The sequence below is a fragment of the Siphateles boraxobius genome, unplaced genomic scaffold, assembly GCF_051911475.1.
Source record: "Siphateles boraxobius isolate OS27281-9 unplaced genomic scaffold, OSU_SipBor_1 6, whole genome shotgun sequence".
NCBI classification, from domain to species: Eukaryota; Metazoa; Chordata; class Actinopteri; order Cypriniformes; family Leuciscidae; genus Siphateles; species Siphateles boraxobius.
Window position 1 is genome coordinate 27,276,614 of NW_027509186.1, and position 13,246 is coordinate 27,289,859.

A 13,246-nucleotide genomic window follows, 5' to 3' on the forward strand; every position below is an offset into this window, starting at 1 on the left:
CGCAAAGTTTGCTGCTTCAGTATTTGTAGATTATTTTAAAAATGATCCTTTTCCAAGATTATATTGGAAAACAATGATGAGCATTTCAAGTTTTAAAGGCTTTTATTGTAAAAAAATTCAATATATGCAAAGAGAGTTGACACTTCTTCATAACCTCTGCAATTCACTCTGGCATGCTGGATATCTGCTTCTGGGCCAAATCCTGACTGATGGTGATCCATTCTTGCCTAATCTGTAGGCTTCTGCTTGTCCACTTGCCTTTTAAGGGATTGACCACAGGTTCTCTATGAGATTAAGATCTGGGGAGTTGCCTGTCCATGGATCCAAAAATTGTAATGCAATGATCTCTGAACCACTTGAGACATTGTGCTCAATCACGCTAGAAAATGCACTGATCATCACCAAATTCCTCCCATGGTCGTTGGGAGAAGTTGCTCTTGCAGGACAGTTTACACTGGACTCATGGCAGCATTCACCTTATCTTCTCAAGACAAACGATTGTCCAGGTGTCCCAAACCGTTGGAAGAGGGCTTCATCAGAGAAAATAACTTTGCACCAATATTGAGCAAGCTCAGGGCTGGTGGTGACAAGATTCCATAGCTGTCTCCTCAGGAGGAGACGGTCCTGCCACTTGATGAACATTCTGGGACGTCCTTCATCAAGCGTTCTTCACTGCAGTTGAACCTCTCTCATTGGAGTTCTTGATGATCCGGTAAATGGTTCTTTCAGGTGCAATATTCTTTGCAGCAATTTCCATAAATGTGAGGCCATTTTGATGCAAAGCTGCACATCTTTCTTTGGAGGTAACCATTTCTAACACAAGAAATGTTGTTCACACTTTCCCATGTACTAACGGTATGATTAGTGAAATGATTAGCTGGTTATTTTGTGTCAGGGCCAAAAAACAGTGAAATTTGGGTTTTTGTGATAGTTATTTTGTTTTTGGACCAATTAAAGGGATAGTTCACCCAAAAATGAAAATTCGGTCAGTATTTACTCACCCTCATGTTGTTCCAACCCCGTAAGACCTTCGTTCATCTTCGGAACACGAATTAAGATATTTTTGATGAAATCTGAGAGCTGGATCACTCCTCCATACTAGTCCATAGGCTTCTTGAGGGATTGAAACTTGCCAGCCCCGAAAAGTTATTAAAGACATCGTTAAAATAGTCCAAGTGACTACAGTGGCTCAATATTAAGTTTATCAAGCGACGAGAATACTTTTCTTTTTAGCATAAGAACGATAACTCTGTGGACATGGTATATCCAAGAAGTCCTTCTAAACAACAACATACAGGCTAACATTAATACCACATATATTAGATGAGATGACGAACCAGCAAAAACAAAAATTACAATACAAAATGAACAACACTTACTTGGATGAGCTTAAAACCATAGTTTCTCAACCCGGACTTTACACATTAGGTTAGCAGAAAGAGGCCATGCTTCTCTCTAACCAAACATACCCAACTCTACTTCTCCCTGTTTTTATCTAAAGGAAGAGAAGTCTGGGGGGCCCCCCTAGGGCATAGTAGTAGTACTACTGCTCAAGACCAGAGTAACTGCTCTAAAAGCCGTTACACACATAAACCTACAAAAACCCATAAAACTACCAAAAAACAATAACTAAATAATAGTGGCTATTTGGTAACACTTTAGTTTTGGGTTCAATTCTCACTATTAACTAGTTGCTTATCATCATGCATATTACTAGGTTCTCTTACGAGAGTATCTCTCGTACTGCGTAATATCTTACGCTATGGGGAAAACCTCTTTTCGACGAGATATTGAAGACAAAAATTATCCTTAATTTTGAATGAATGTAAAACGCTGTGCAGCAGCATGCATATATAGGCAAGACGGCTTGCGCGCCTATTGGCTGCCCTGCGGCAACAGCAGCAGCCTATCGAGAGTGGCCCTGCTTGACACATATCCAATGGGGGCATTTCGTGCCCACTTCGTCACGTCCCGCCAGAAAGGGCGTGGTCTCGCCCTATAAATATAGCTCGATTAGGCTGGTACACTGATTTTCATATCTTCAGCGAAGCATCACGCATCGCTGGATCCGGAGTGAGAAGCCATGCCATCTGAGTAAAAGCACACAGCTGGACGAGCCTTTGAGTCTGAAGTCGCTGGCATCGCCGCCTTTAGCCGCCATACCTGCTACGCTTTTCGGCGTCATATCCTTTTCAAGTGTGTGTGTCTGTTTGTCGCTGCGACACACATTTTTTCACTGTCTCTCTCTCTCTCTCATAAAAGAGCTGCGTCTTTTTCAAGATGCATAGATCCTGCGGCTCGTGCCGAGCCACGCTCAGTGAAGAGGATCGCCATGTCATCTGCGTTTCCTGCCTGGGTGAGGATCATGCGGCTCTCACTCTTGTCGACGGCGGATTGTGGCCTCACTGTGAGCTACTGCCGATGGTGACTCTGAGGACTCGCCTGGCATCATTCTCAGAGCCTGCACTTCAACCCGCTGTAGTGCCGCGCCGTAAGAAGCGCTGTGCCCAGCGCGGCCCCGAGCCTTCTCCTGCCCTCCAAAGCTCGCCGGTTCGCCCGCCAGCTTCGCCGGCATCGCTCGAGTCCCTCCCCGAACGGACAGCGGCTGCCGTCCGCCGCCGCTTCCGCCATTGAGGTCGATGAAACAGCCGAGGCCTGTTCTATCCTGGCGTCGGATAGTGAGGATTGGGCAAGCTCTGTGGACCTCCCCTCTGCTATCCGCGAGCCTTCTGGGAAACAAGCCGGCATTGAATCGGAGCTGATGCGTCTGCTCTCTCAAGCCATCGACAACCTCGGCCTCAACTGGGAGGCGCCCGCGCAGCCTGCCCACAACCGATTGGACGGATGGTTCCTCAAGAAGGACCACACGCCATCACAATCCAGGCCCGTGCCTTTTCTTCCTGAGCTTCATGAAGAAGTCGCGAGGTCCTGGGGCGCCCCCCTCTCGGCCAGGGTGCGTACCTCTGTCTCGGCTGCATTCTCCACTGTGGACGGTGCGAAAGACAAAGGATACCTTTCTCTTCCCCCAGTGGAAGCAGCGGTAGCTTCTGATCTCAGCCCGCCCTCTGCTAGACGGCGAGCGCAGACGGCTCTACCATCTAAAGCCTGCCGAGTGACGTCAGCGATGCACGGTCGCGCATACGCCGCCGCCAGGCAAGCCGTGTCAGCACTACAAACGATGGCCATCTTGCAGATCTTCCAGGCCGACATTCTCCGAAAAATGGACGAGGGAGGCGATGGGTCGATCAGCATTGCGGATTTGCGGAGCGCTACAGACCTGGCTCTACGCGCTACAAAATCAGCTGCACAGGCCATTGGACGGAACATGGCCTCTCTCACCGTGGCTGAGAGACATCTGTGGTTGACGCTGTCTGAAATGACTGAAGCTGACCGCTCTGCATTCCTCGACGCGCCCAATTCGTCAGCTGGCTTCTTCGGATATGCCGTCAAAGATTTCGTGGACAAATTCCAAGAGGTTCAAAAGACATCGTAGGCGATGAAGCACTTCCTTCCGAAGCGCTCTAGTTCCGCAGTAGGTCGCTCTAAACAGCCGTCTGCCCGGAGCACCCAGCCGCAACCTGCACCACCGGCCCCCGCCTCTTCTCAACGCCGCCAGGGCCGAGAACAGAGACCGCGCTCTCGATCTGCTGGACGCCGCCCCCCTCAGCGCAGGCCCCGGCCGAGGATCGAAATCAAGCCCGAGGTCTCAAAGCCTTCCTAGCCTCTCTAGGAAAGCGACGGTGTTCAAATCCCGCTGCGGCCGGATTTTCTCAGAAACGTTTCGTTCGTCCAGTTCCATGCAATGTGACTGTTCCAGTGTATTTAGCAGTCAACAAACCGGTCCATTTGCCCGCTTGCCTGCACACAAAAGCCGTTTATTCGGCTACCCAGATAAATCCAATAAAGAGTGTATTTTCTGGTGTTCCGGCCACGGCCGATGGTATTATGAGTGTTGTAAGAATCCCCACATCTCAGTGCCCATTCCCACACGCAGACACAGCCCGCCACTATACAGGGCTAGCACAAATAAAATTGACTCATGTCGATTGTGCAATAAATGTAGTGTATGTGCCCACGACACAGTGCCCACAAACACTACACGAAGCATGTCCCACGGTTTCTGTAAAAACGAAACCAACACATTTTCAGTCGGCGCGAGCCGACAGTGTTCTCAGTGCAGTGAGTGTGCCCGCTATCCCGCACCCACATTCCCTTACAGACATGACGAACCCCACGGGGCTCGTCCCGCTCGCCTTCTCTCCACAACCTGTCAGAGAAGCTGAGCGCAGTCGGGCTGCCCGCTGTGATCAGCGCTCCCCCCGCCTCGCACACTGCAAACACAGTGTCTATTTCTCAGCACACCGGAGCTCTCTGGCCGCCGCTATGCCGCGGCCAGAGCCCAGGTTTCATTCTACCTCTAGCCTTTCACGCAGATGTGTGGGCAAAGCTTCCCGGGGTATCGAAGTGGGTGCTGAATATTATAAAAAGAGGCTATTCGCTGCAGTTCACTTGACGCCCCCGCTGTTGCGCGGCGCGAGTCGAAACGACGGTAAACAACGAAGTATCTCATCTACTTCGAGCCGAGATAGCGAAACTACTGAGCAAAGGGGCTATAGAACCTTTATCTCAGGCTCAGAGCGAAGGGGGGCTATACAGCAGGTATTTTCTGGTACCGAAAAAAGACGGGGGTCTCAGACCCATTCTAGATCTGCTACAGCTGAACAAAGTGCTCACGAAGCGCCAGTTCAGAACGATTACAACCAGGAAAATCCTCGCGCAAGTTCACCAGGAGGACTGGTTTATGTCAATAGATCTGGAAGACGCCTATTTTCAAATACAAATAGCGTCACGTCACAGGCGATTCTTGAGATTCGCCTTCGAGGGCCAGGCATACCAATACAAAGTCCTGCCGTTCGGCCTGTCCCTGGCACCCCGTACATTTACGAAGTGCATGGACGCGGCTCTCGCACCCCTGAGACTCCAGGGCATGCAAATTTTTAACTACTTGGACGATTGGCTGATTCTAGCTCGATCACAATCAGAGCTCATAGAACACAGGGCCACATTACTTGAGCATCTTGAGAATCTGGGTCTCACAGTCAATTGGGCGAAGAGCTCGCTGTCTCCCAGCAAGAAAATTTATTTTCTGGGAACAGTGCTGGACTCGCTGTCCATGACAGCGCGTCTGTCGCCAGAGCGCAAACTGGACATTCAGCACGCCGTGAAATCCTTCCTCCGTGGCTCGATAGTCCAGCTCAAAAGGTTTCAGAAAATGCTGGGCCTCATGGCCTCAGCAGCTTCAGTGCTCCAGCTGGGTCTGCTTCGCATGCGCCCACTGCAGCTGTGGCTGAAAGCGCGAGTTCCGCCCAGGGCATGGACCGCTGGTCGGTTTCGCTTCCGGGTTGATCTGAAATGCGTTTCAGCTTTGGAACCTTGGAAGATAACCGGCTGGTATCAGTCAGGTGTGAGTCTGGGGACCCCCTCGAGTGTGAAGGTTGTGTCCACGGACGCCTCCCCCTCGGGATGGGGAGCGCTGCTCGAGGGCAGACCGTTCTTTGGCCAGTGGTCAGAACGGGAAAAGCTCCTACACATAAACTGTCTGGAGATGATGGAAGTCGACAACGCGCTACGGCGCTTCTGTCCCCAGATAGAGGGTCACCACGTCTTGGTCCGGTCGGACAACATGTCAGTGGCGGCATACATAATTCGCCAGGGCGGCATCAAGTCCCGAAACCTTTACAGGCTAACGGAACGCCTCCTGGTCTGGGCTCAGCACAACCTGCTTTCACTGAAAGCGGCGCATGTGCCTGGTCACCTGAATCTGGGACCAGACAGACTGTCCAGAGACAATGTCCCAGCAGGGGAATGGTCGCTGCACCCGCAGACGATCCAACTGCTGTGGGAGACATTCGGCAGAGCGCAGGTGGACCTGTTCGCGTCCCACAAGAACACTCACTGTCCGAAATATTTCTCCAAGAGCAAGGACGCGCTGGCCCACGTCTGGCCCTGCTGTCCCCTCTATGCTTTTTCCCCCTTCTCGCTCCTGCCTCAAGTGCTGGAACGAATCAGGGAAAACGGATGCCCAGTGCTGCTTGTGGCTCCGCTCTGGACAAACCAGGGCAAACCAGGGCTCAATCTCAGGGCTTTTCACCCGTAGACTGCGGGGTCACGGGGCAGGACTCCATCCACGCTCAAAGTGTACGTGGCGGCCATAGTAACGTTTACAAAACCTGTGTCTGGCCAGTCACTGGGGAAAAACGACCTAGTCGTGCGATTCCTCAAGGGAGCTCAGAGGCTGAACCCTCCCAGACCTCCTTCAGTCCCGGTGTGGGACCTTTCTACGGTTTTGGAAGCCATGAAAGGTGCCCCGTTCGAGCCAATCCATTTGTCAGACATGAAGCATCTGTCTATCAAAACGGTGTTTCTTTTGGCTCTCGCTTCAGTGAAGCGCGTAGGGGACTTACAAGTGCTTTCAGTAAGCGCGTCATGTATGGAGTTTGGGCCTAATGACTCAAAAGTCATACTCAAACCAAGGCACAGGTACGTGCCCAAATCCCTCAACACACCATTCAGGGCCCAGGTTATTTCCCCGTGCGCACTCTCGGTTCATGATGAGGAGGAGGAGGCGAGTCTCCTTTGCCCTGTCAGGGCACTGAGAGCTTATGTGTCCCGCTCGTCTGTCTTCAGACAGACCGAGCAGCTCTTCGTTTTGTTTGGCGGACGCTCCAAGGGACTGGCCGCATCAAAACAGAGCCTATCCAGATGGATAGTCAACGCCATAGCACTGACTTACACTTCTAAGGGCCTGCAGTGTCCTTTGGGTGTCAGAGCGCACTCCACGAGAGGCTTGGCCTCGTCGTGGGCGTGGTATAGTGGGGTTACCCTGCAAGATATTTGTACGGCCGCGGGCTGGGCCTCGCTGTCTACATTTATAAGGTTTTATAACCTAGAGGTTCCCGCCTTACAAGCCAAGCTTCTGTCGGTATAGAATTCAGTGCTATCTGCCCTGCTGTGCCGGCCCAGATGCTGAGTTTTGCTTGTGCATCGCTCACTGAGCGATAAAACAGCTCCATGGGTGGTGAATAACCCGTACTATTGCCCAGTTCAGGCTGAACACGTTCACCCTGTCTGTGTGAAACACTGTTAACATAACTAGCTCCTGTAGGATGCTATTTCGTGGGGAATGATGCTTGCAGCCTCTCTTCTCCGACTCTCTGTGAGTCTATGGTGATTATGCACTATATGAGCCCCGGGCTACTGCCCTTGGGACTTTGTTGTCGGATACCTGTAAGCACGGCGTTTTGCATTGTGTTCCCCATAGCGTAAGATATTACGCAGTACGAGAGATACTCTCGTAAGAGAAAGTACTTGGTTACTAACGTAACCCCGGTTCTCTCTAGAGAGGGAACGAGTACTGCGTATCTTGCCGTGCATACACAGCTCTGGTTCGCTTCGGCGATGAAAACCAGTGTACCAGCCTATTGGAGCTATATTTATAGGGCGAGACCACGCCTTTTCTGGCTGGACGTGACGAAGTGGGTGCGAAATGCCCCCATTGGATATGTGTCACGCAGGGCCACTCTCGATAGGCTGCTGCTGTTGCCGCAGGGCAGCCAATAGGCGCGCAAGCAGTCTTGCCTATGTCCGCATGCTGCTGCACAGCGTTTTACATTAATTCAAAATTAAGGATAATTTTTGGCTTCAATATCTCGTGGAAAAGAGGTTTTCCCCTTAGTGTAAGATATTACGCAGTACTCTTTCCCTCTCTAGAGAGAACCGAGGTTACGTTAGTAACCGAGTACGATATTGGCTGTTTATTAGTTCTTATAAAGCACAGGCATTATTCTGCATGACCATATTCTACATCCCTTAATCCTTCCCAATACCTAAACTTAACAACCACCTTACTAACTATTAATAAGCAGTAATTAGGAGTTTATTGAGGCAAGTTAATATTTAGTTAATAGTGAAAATTGGACCCTAAACTAAAGCGTGACCGGCTGTTTTTATTTTATTATTATCTTTTACTACCAGCATTTACTCATTTAATAAATTTGCATTTTGAATTTTAAAAATTCAGAGAAATTTAACACATATTAGAAAACAATATTTGTATTATTTAATTTGGCATTTTTGCAAAGGTACGTCCATGTTATGCACAGAGTGGTATTTGACCCTCAGGGGGGCTTTCAGTAGATTTATTATCCCATGGCAACTCAAAGATGAATGTGAAGAATGTCAGGAAAACATAGAACTGGCCCATAAGAATGTTCAGGGAGTATAGCAAAGATGAACTGATAAAATACAGGGAAAACAGTTCTGGTGTGCAAAGTAGGACGTTTGGGAAGGAAAAATAATGAAAATGGGGGGCCGATAAGTGGAGAAGATTAGGAGAGGGGGGATGGGAAAGCATGGGAGGCTTTGATAATATGGAACAAGACGCATATGGAGAAAGTTACTGAGTGTTACCATGGCTGACTCTGTTCCAGATTCATAACTGATTTACACGCAGAGCACCAGCAGTTAGTACACTGTTTTCTATTGTGATAAATAGCGCTCTTTCATATACATTTCTATTAAAAACGTCTGTATGCCGTGAGTAAAAAAAGAAAGATAAGGGTAAAAAATTTGCATAATACCCCATAAAGTGTCCTATGAATGCAAAATGCTGCACTGAGGCGTGCAAGTGATTGCATAGTTTTTGTGTCTGTAGTCACTGGTTCAGACGCTCATACAGCTGTGGCACAGTTCTTATCTCCACGGCAACAGGCTGTGATGTAGGGGGAGCTGGGTAATGCAGTGATATTACACACTAAACTGTAGGCAAAAAACTGTTGCAGTTCTGTTCAACTGCATGGATCAATGAACTGTATATGCATGCCTCCAATGAAGAATAATTGTTCATTTATTTAGCTAATTTCTGTATTACATTATAAACTTCTTCCAGCTTGCCGTTTTTTTAAATATATATATAAATAAATTGTATTAATTTATAAATGATTTATTCATTGTCTTTTTGCTTAAAGGTACACTCTAAAAATGCTGGGTTATTTTGATTTGAACCACTTTTATATGTAATTTGTAATCTAATAGTTATTTAGTTACTGACTATATGTTTTCAGTGGTCCTTATTTAACTAACATGCAAAAAAGTAATCTTTTTGGGAAAAGCGCCAAGTCGGCGACAGTTGCATTCAGTTGTTCTTTTGAAATATGTTTTAACTGTTTTTTTATAGCCTAATGAAAGTCATTGAATAGACGTTTACACTGCAGGTCTTGATACCCAATTCTGAATTGTTGCCTATATCCGATTTTATTTGACCGTCCGTTTACACGTTCTTTCAATTGTGACCCATATCCGATTCATGTGTTTACACTTGACATAGATCTGAAACATTGCGCATGCTTAAAAGGTGTTCTTGTACAGATGGACTAACGCGAAATATGCTTGATGCTAGCTTTGCGATATATGCGAAGTTCGCCAAACATCACCATGATTCTGAGGTGGTGGAGGATGAAAAAAGGCCATCATTGCAGCCTGCGCATAGGCCTATGCTTTAGTCATTGTGTGCGAGAGAGATTTCAGGACTGCTGGGAACATACAACACGATCTCATGAAAGTGTGTAGCACGAATTTAATTTCTCGTGCCATTTATAGCCTACGCCAAATATAGTTTTTGTGTGCATATTATACGCACTGTAAACCCCTTGGGTAGGATTACGGGAGTGGAATGCGTGCGTATTAGGCTACACGCCATAAAGTGTTTATCATATGTACGCAAAAACTATTTTTGGCGTAAATGGCACGAGAAATTAAATTCATGCAATAGATACACATTTTCATGAGATCGTGGCAGGCTTTAACAAGGAGCAGTGGGTCCGAAATTTTTGGGATGAGCAAGCCAACCTTTGATGTGTAGCATTTGTCCACATTCCTCTCCTACAACGACACAATGTTTCGTCGGGCCATCCGTCCCTTTGCAGATATGCGTCGGGGTTACTCTCGTCATTAAACCTTGGAGACGTAGCCTTGCCTCAGAAAATCCGATCTGCCTGTTTACATGACAGTCGCACTGGCACATTTCTGATTCATTTCCACATATGAAAAAGGCTGAACGAGGCCTGAAACCGATCTCGAAATATCCGAATGCATGCGTCTTTTTCCTGTTGATAGAACACACCCGATCTGTGTCACATACGAGCAAAAAAATCGGAATTGGGTCACATTTCACCGACGGTGTAAACCAGGCAGAGACATTTGACTAAATATCTTTACCGAAAAAATGGGGTAGAAACAATTTTCACTCAGTAAATTTCTCAAATAATTACCGGTACTTAGAAATGGCAATTAAACTATATTAGACTGAAATTATATTTTATTCTTATTTACAACTGTAAATTGTTTACAGTGTTCCTTTGCATTTCACGAAAGAAAGAAATGCATTGAATTTTAAAAATGATTGTTTTCAAACAGGTTTCCTAAAACAACTGTTATTGGCCGGCCAAACTGGTAGTTTCGCCCCATTGGTTGGGAACAAAGAAAGGTTTTAGTGCAAAGTTCATGCTTTTCAAGAAAATCTACCTTGTGAATGCCAATGCATATTAAGCCGAGAGTGTATTTTACTATCGAAAAAATTACACACCTCAGCTTGAAGTAGAACTGCTTTAAAACGAAAAGAATGAGCACTTTAAACTTCATCCATGGATGCATGGTGGCCATCCTCAGGCAATTCCTTTAATCGCACCTCCCTCTATGCAGTGTAATCTCAGCACCTGCACAGTGAATAAACTAATAATCTTTCGCCTCTCAGCGACTGCAAATTTTTTTTTGTCTGAGCTCTTCTTCGGTAGCTCTTTCATGATATGGCCGGTGGCTTAGGCGCTAGAACATATTGCATGGCATCGGTGGGATGACTAATGATGCAAACAACGGCAGTCACCCGTGTACCTCCTGACTGATTGGTTTCTTTGTGTACGGCCTCTCTAATGAGGCAGGCCCAGCTCACGACAGATATATAGGGCCATATCACTGCGTTACAAAGCAGTTATTGTCATTTATGCCACCATTAATGCCATGGGGAAGTGCTGCGCTTATACTTACGTTCACTCAGGTTTCTACGCACCATTGTCTCTATGCATTTCAGCTTCAATTAAGCCCTCCCACAAGGAGGTTATGGGCTTTCATGGGCCACTTGAGAAGCTGTGTGCAAACCCGGAGAGGACTGAATGAGAGCAGGGGCTCTCCGCTCCCGTCTCTCTCGGGGGAGAACCACCCACTACGCTCTCATCCATGGGGATGTTTCCAAGCCTATTCACCTGATGGCATTCCCCCGGTGAACCCTGGGACTTTCCACAACTCTCTTGACCAGGCCAGAGGCCTCATATCAGACAAGGACCTGCTGGAACATTGGTACTCGGCATCTGAAGATTTTAGAAAGCTCCATGTAATTAAGGTTTACCCTTCTATCATCCATGCATTTTGATTTTTTTTGTGAACAAAAAGTACATACATTACCAATCAGATTTTACATCTATTAAAAGTAAGCAATTCATGAAAAAAAAAAAAAAACGTAAGTATCAATGACATAAAGAGTACCCCTGACTGTGTATCGAGGTCAATAAGTCGCTTAAAATATCAGAAAATGTGAACTTTTAAGGCAAAGATAGTTCAGGTTGTAAAATTTCTTGATATTTATGAATTAATAATAATTAATTATATTTATACTACATGTATAATATAACACCATCATTATACATATATTATTACTGGATGGAGCTGCACAAAAATTTACCTTAATAGATATATTTGAGGAAAATATATTTGAGAAAAATGACTGCTTAGCTGCAGATGATATTGGACATTTTTAAACCAGAAATGGACTCCAATCAAAACATATTTACTTACAAAGAAAATAACTTTACTGCATGATTACTAGATAATGTAACAGAATATAATGTGTTCCTTGAGGTATATATTTACTTTTTCCTTTCAACCTTCCTTCCTTTAGTCAGATGCTAATGTCAATATATTGTTGCTATAGCAGCTGTCAGGTAAATGTTATGTAACTATAATTGTTCTGTCCATAAAAATTATTTAATTAAAACAGTTATATATATGTATAGCTAACATACGACGGAAAATGGCATAAAAAGCTTTTCACAAACATTAAACCAGCATGAATACAAGCTTGGCTTTTCCCCTCTTCTATGTCACTGACCCATGTAAGGGTGTCCTAATGAAGACTGTCCCGGCGGGAGGAGAGGGCAGCGGGGCACGGTGTGGGCAGGATGGAGGGGCAGGGCTCCAGCCACTTTGATGTCTGCCGGTCCAGTCACGCCTGTCTGCTCCGCTCACGGCTCAGGGGACTCCGTGGGACTTCGCAGCCCTCTTTTAGATGGGCCGGTTTGAAGTGAGGGACCCCCTGCCGCACACAAAGAATGAACGCATACCTAGCTGACGGCCGTTTGTGCCGCGAGAAGAATGACAGGAAGGGAAGAGAAGGGATGGGGGGGTGAAAGTGCATTTGAACTTGGCCGATACCATCTGCAATTTCCTCTGACACTGCGTTAGTCTTTCCATCAGCATATCTGCTGTATTAGGACTTGTGCCTGGAGTCATTCACCATCGTGGCTCAGGGTTTTTAGAACAAGAAGAGAAAACCCTGAATTAATTGCATATGTTGAATAGCACACGCACACGCAGAGAAACACACATATTCCGCGCTGAGTGTTAGCACATGAGCCGATCACTTTTCGGTTTAGTCCCAGACTTTTACTTCCAGTAGTTTCTGTCTTTCCGACAATGCCGCCTCGCTTGGCTAACGCATTGTTCCGTGTGTGGGAACTTAGTTTCCTCAGGAGAGCCCCCCTCCCCCTTTCACGCACCCTCCCGTTTCCCCCTCACTTTCTGCCCACATAATAAAGTCTCTTATAATATGAGAAAGGACGGTAGGGAAGGAAGAAAAGAGGAAGAAAGTTGTGCACTCTTAACACTTCAATGGAGCCCCGTACTGCAGCACACACACACACACACACACACACACACACACACATCTCTACTCAGGCTGCTTTTGACAATGGACAAGGGAAATGCACTGATCAAAGCCACACAGCCGCAACCACACACAGCTCTGCTATATCGCATCTCTCTCCCTCTCTCTCTCTCTCTCTCTCTCTCTCTCTCTCTCTCTCTCTCTCTCTCTCTCTCTCTCTGTGTGTGTGTATGAATATAGCCTTCAGTCGGCTCC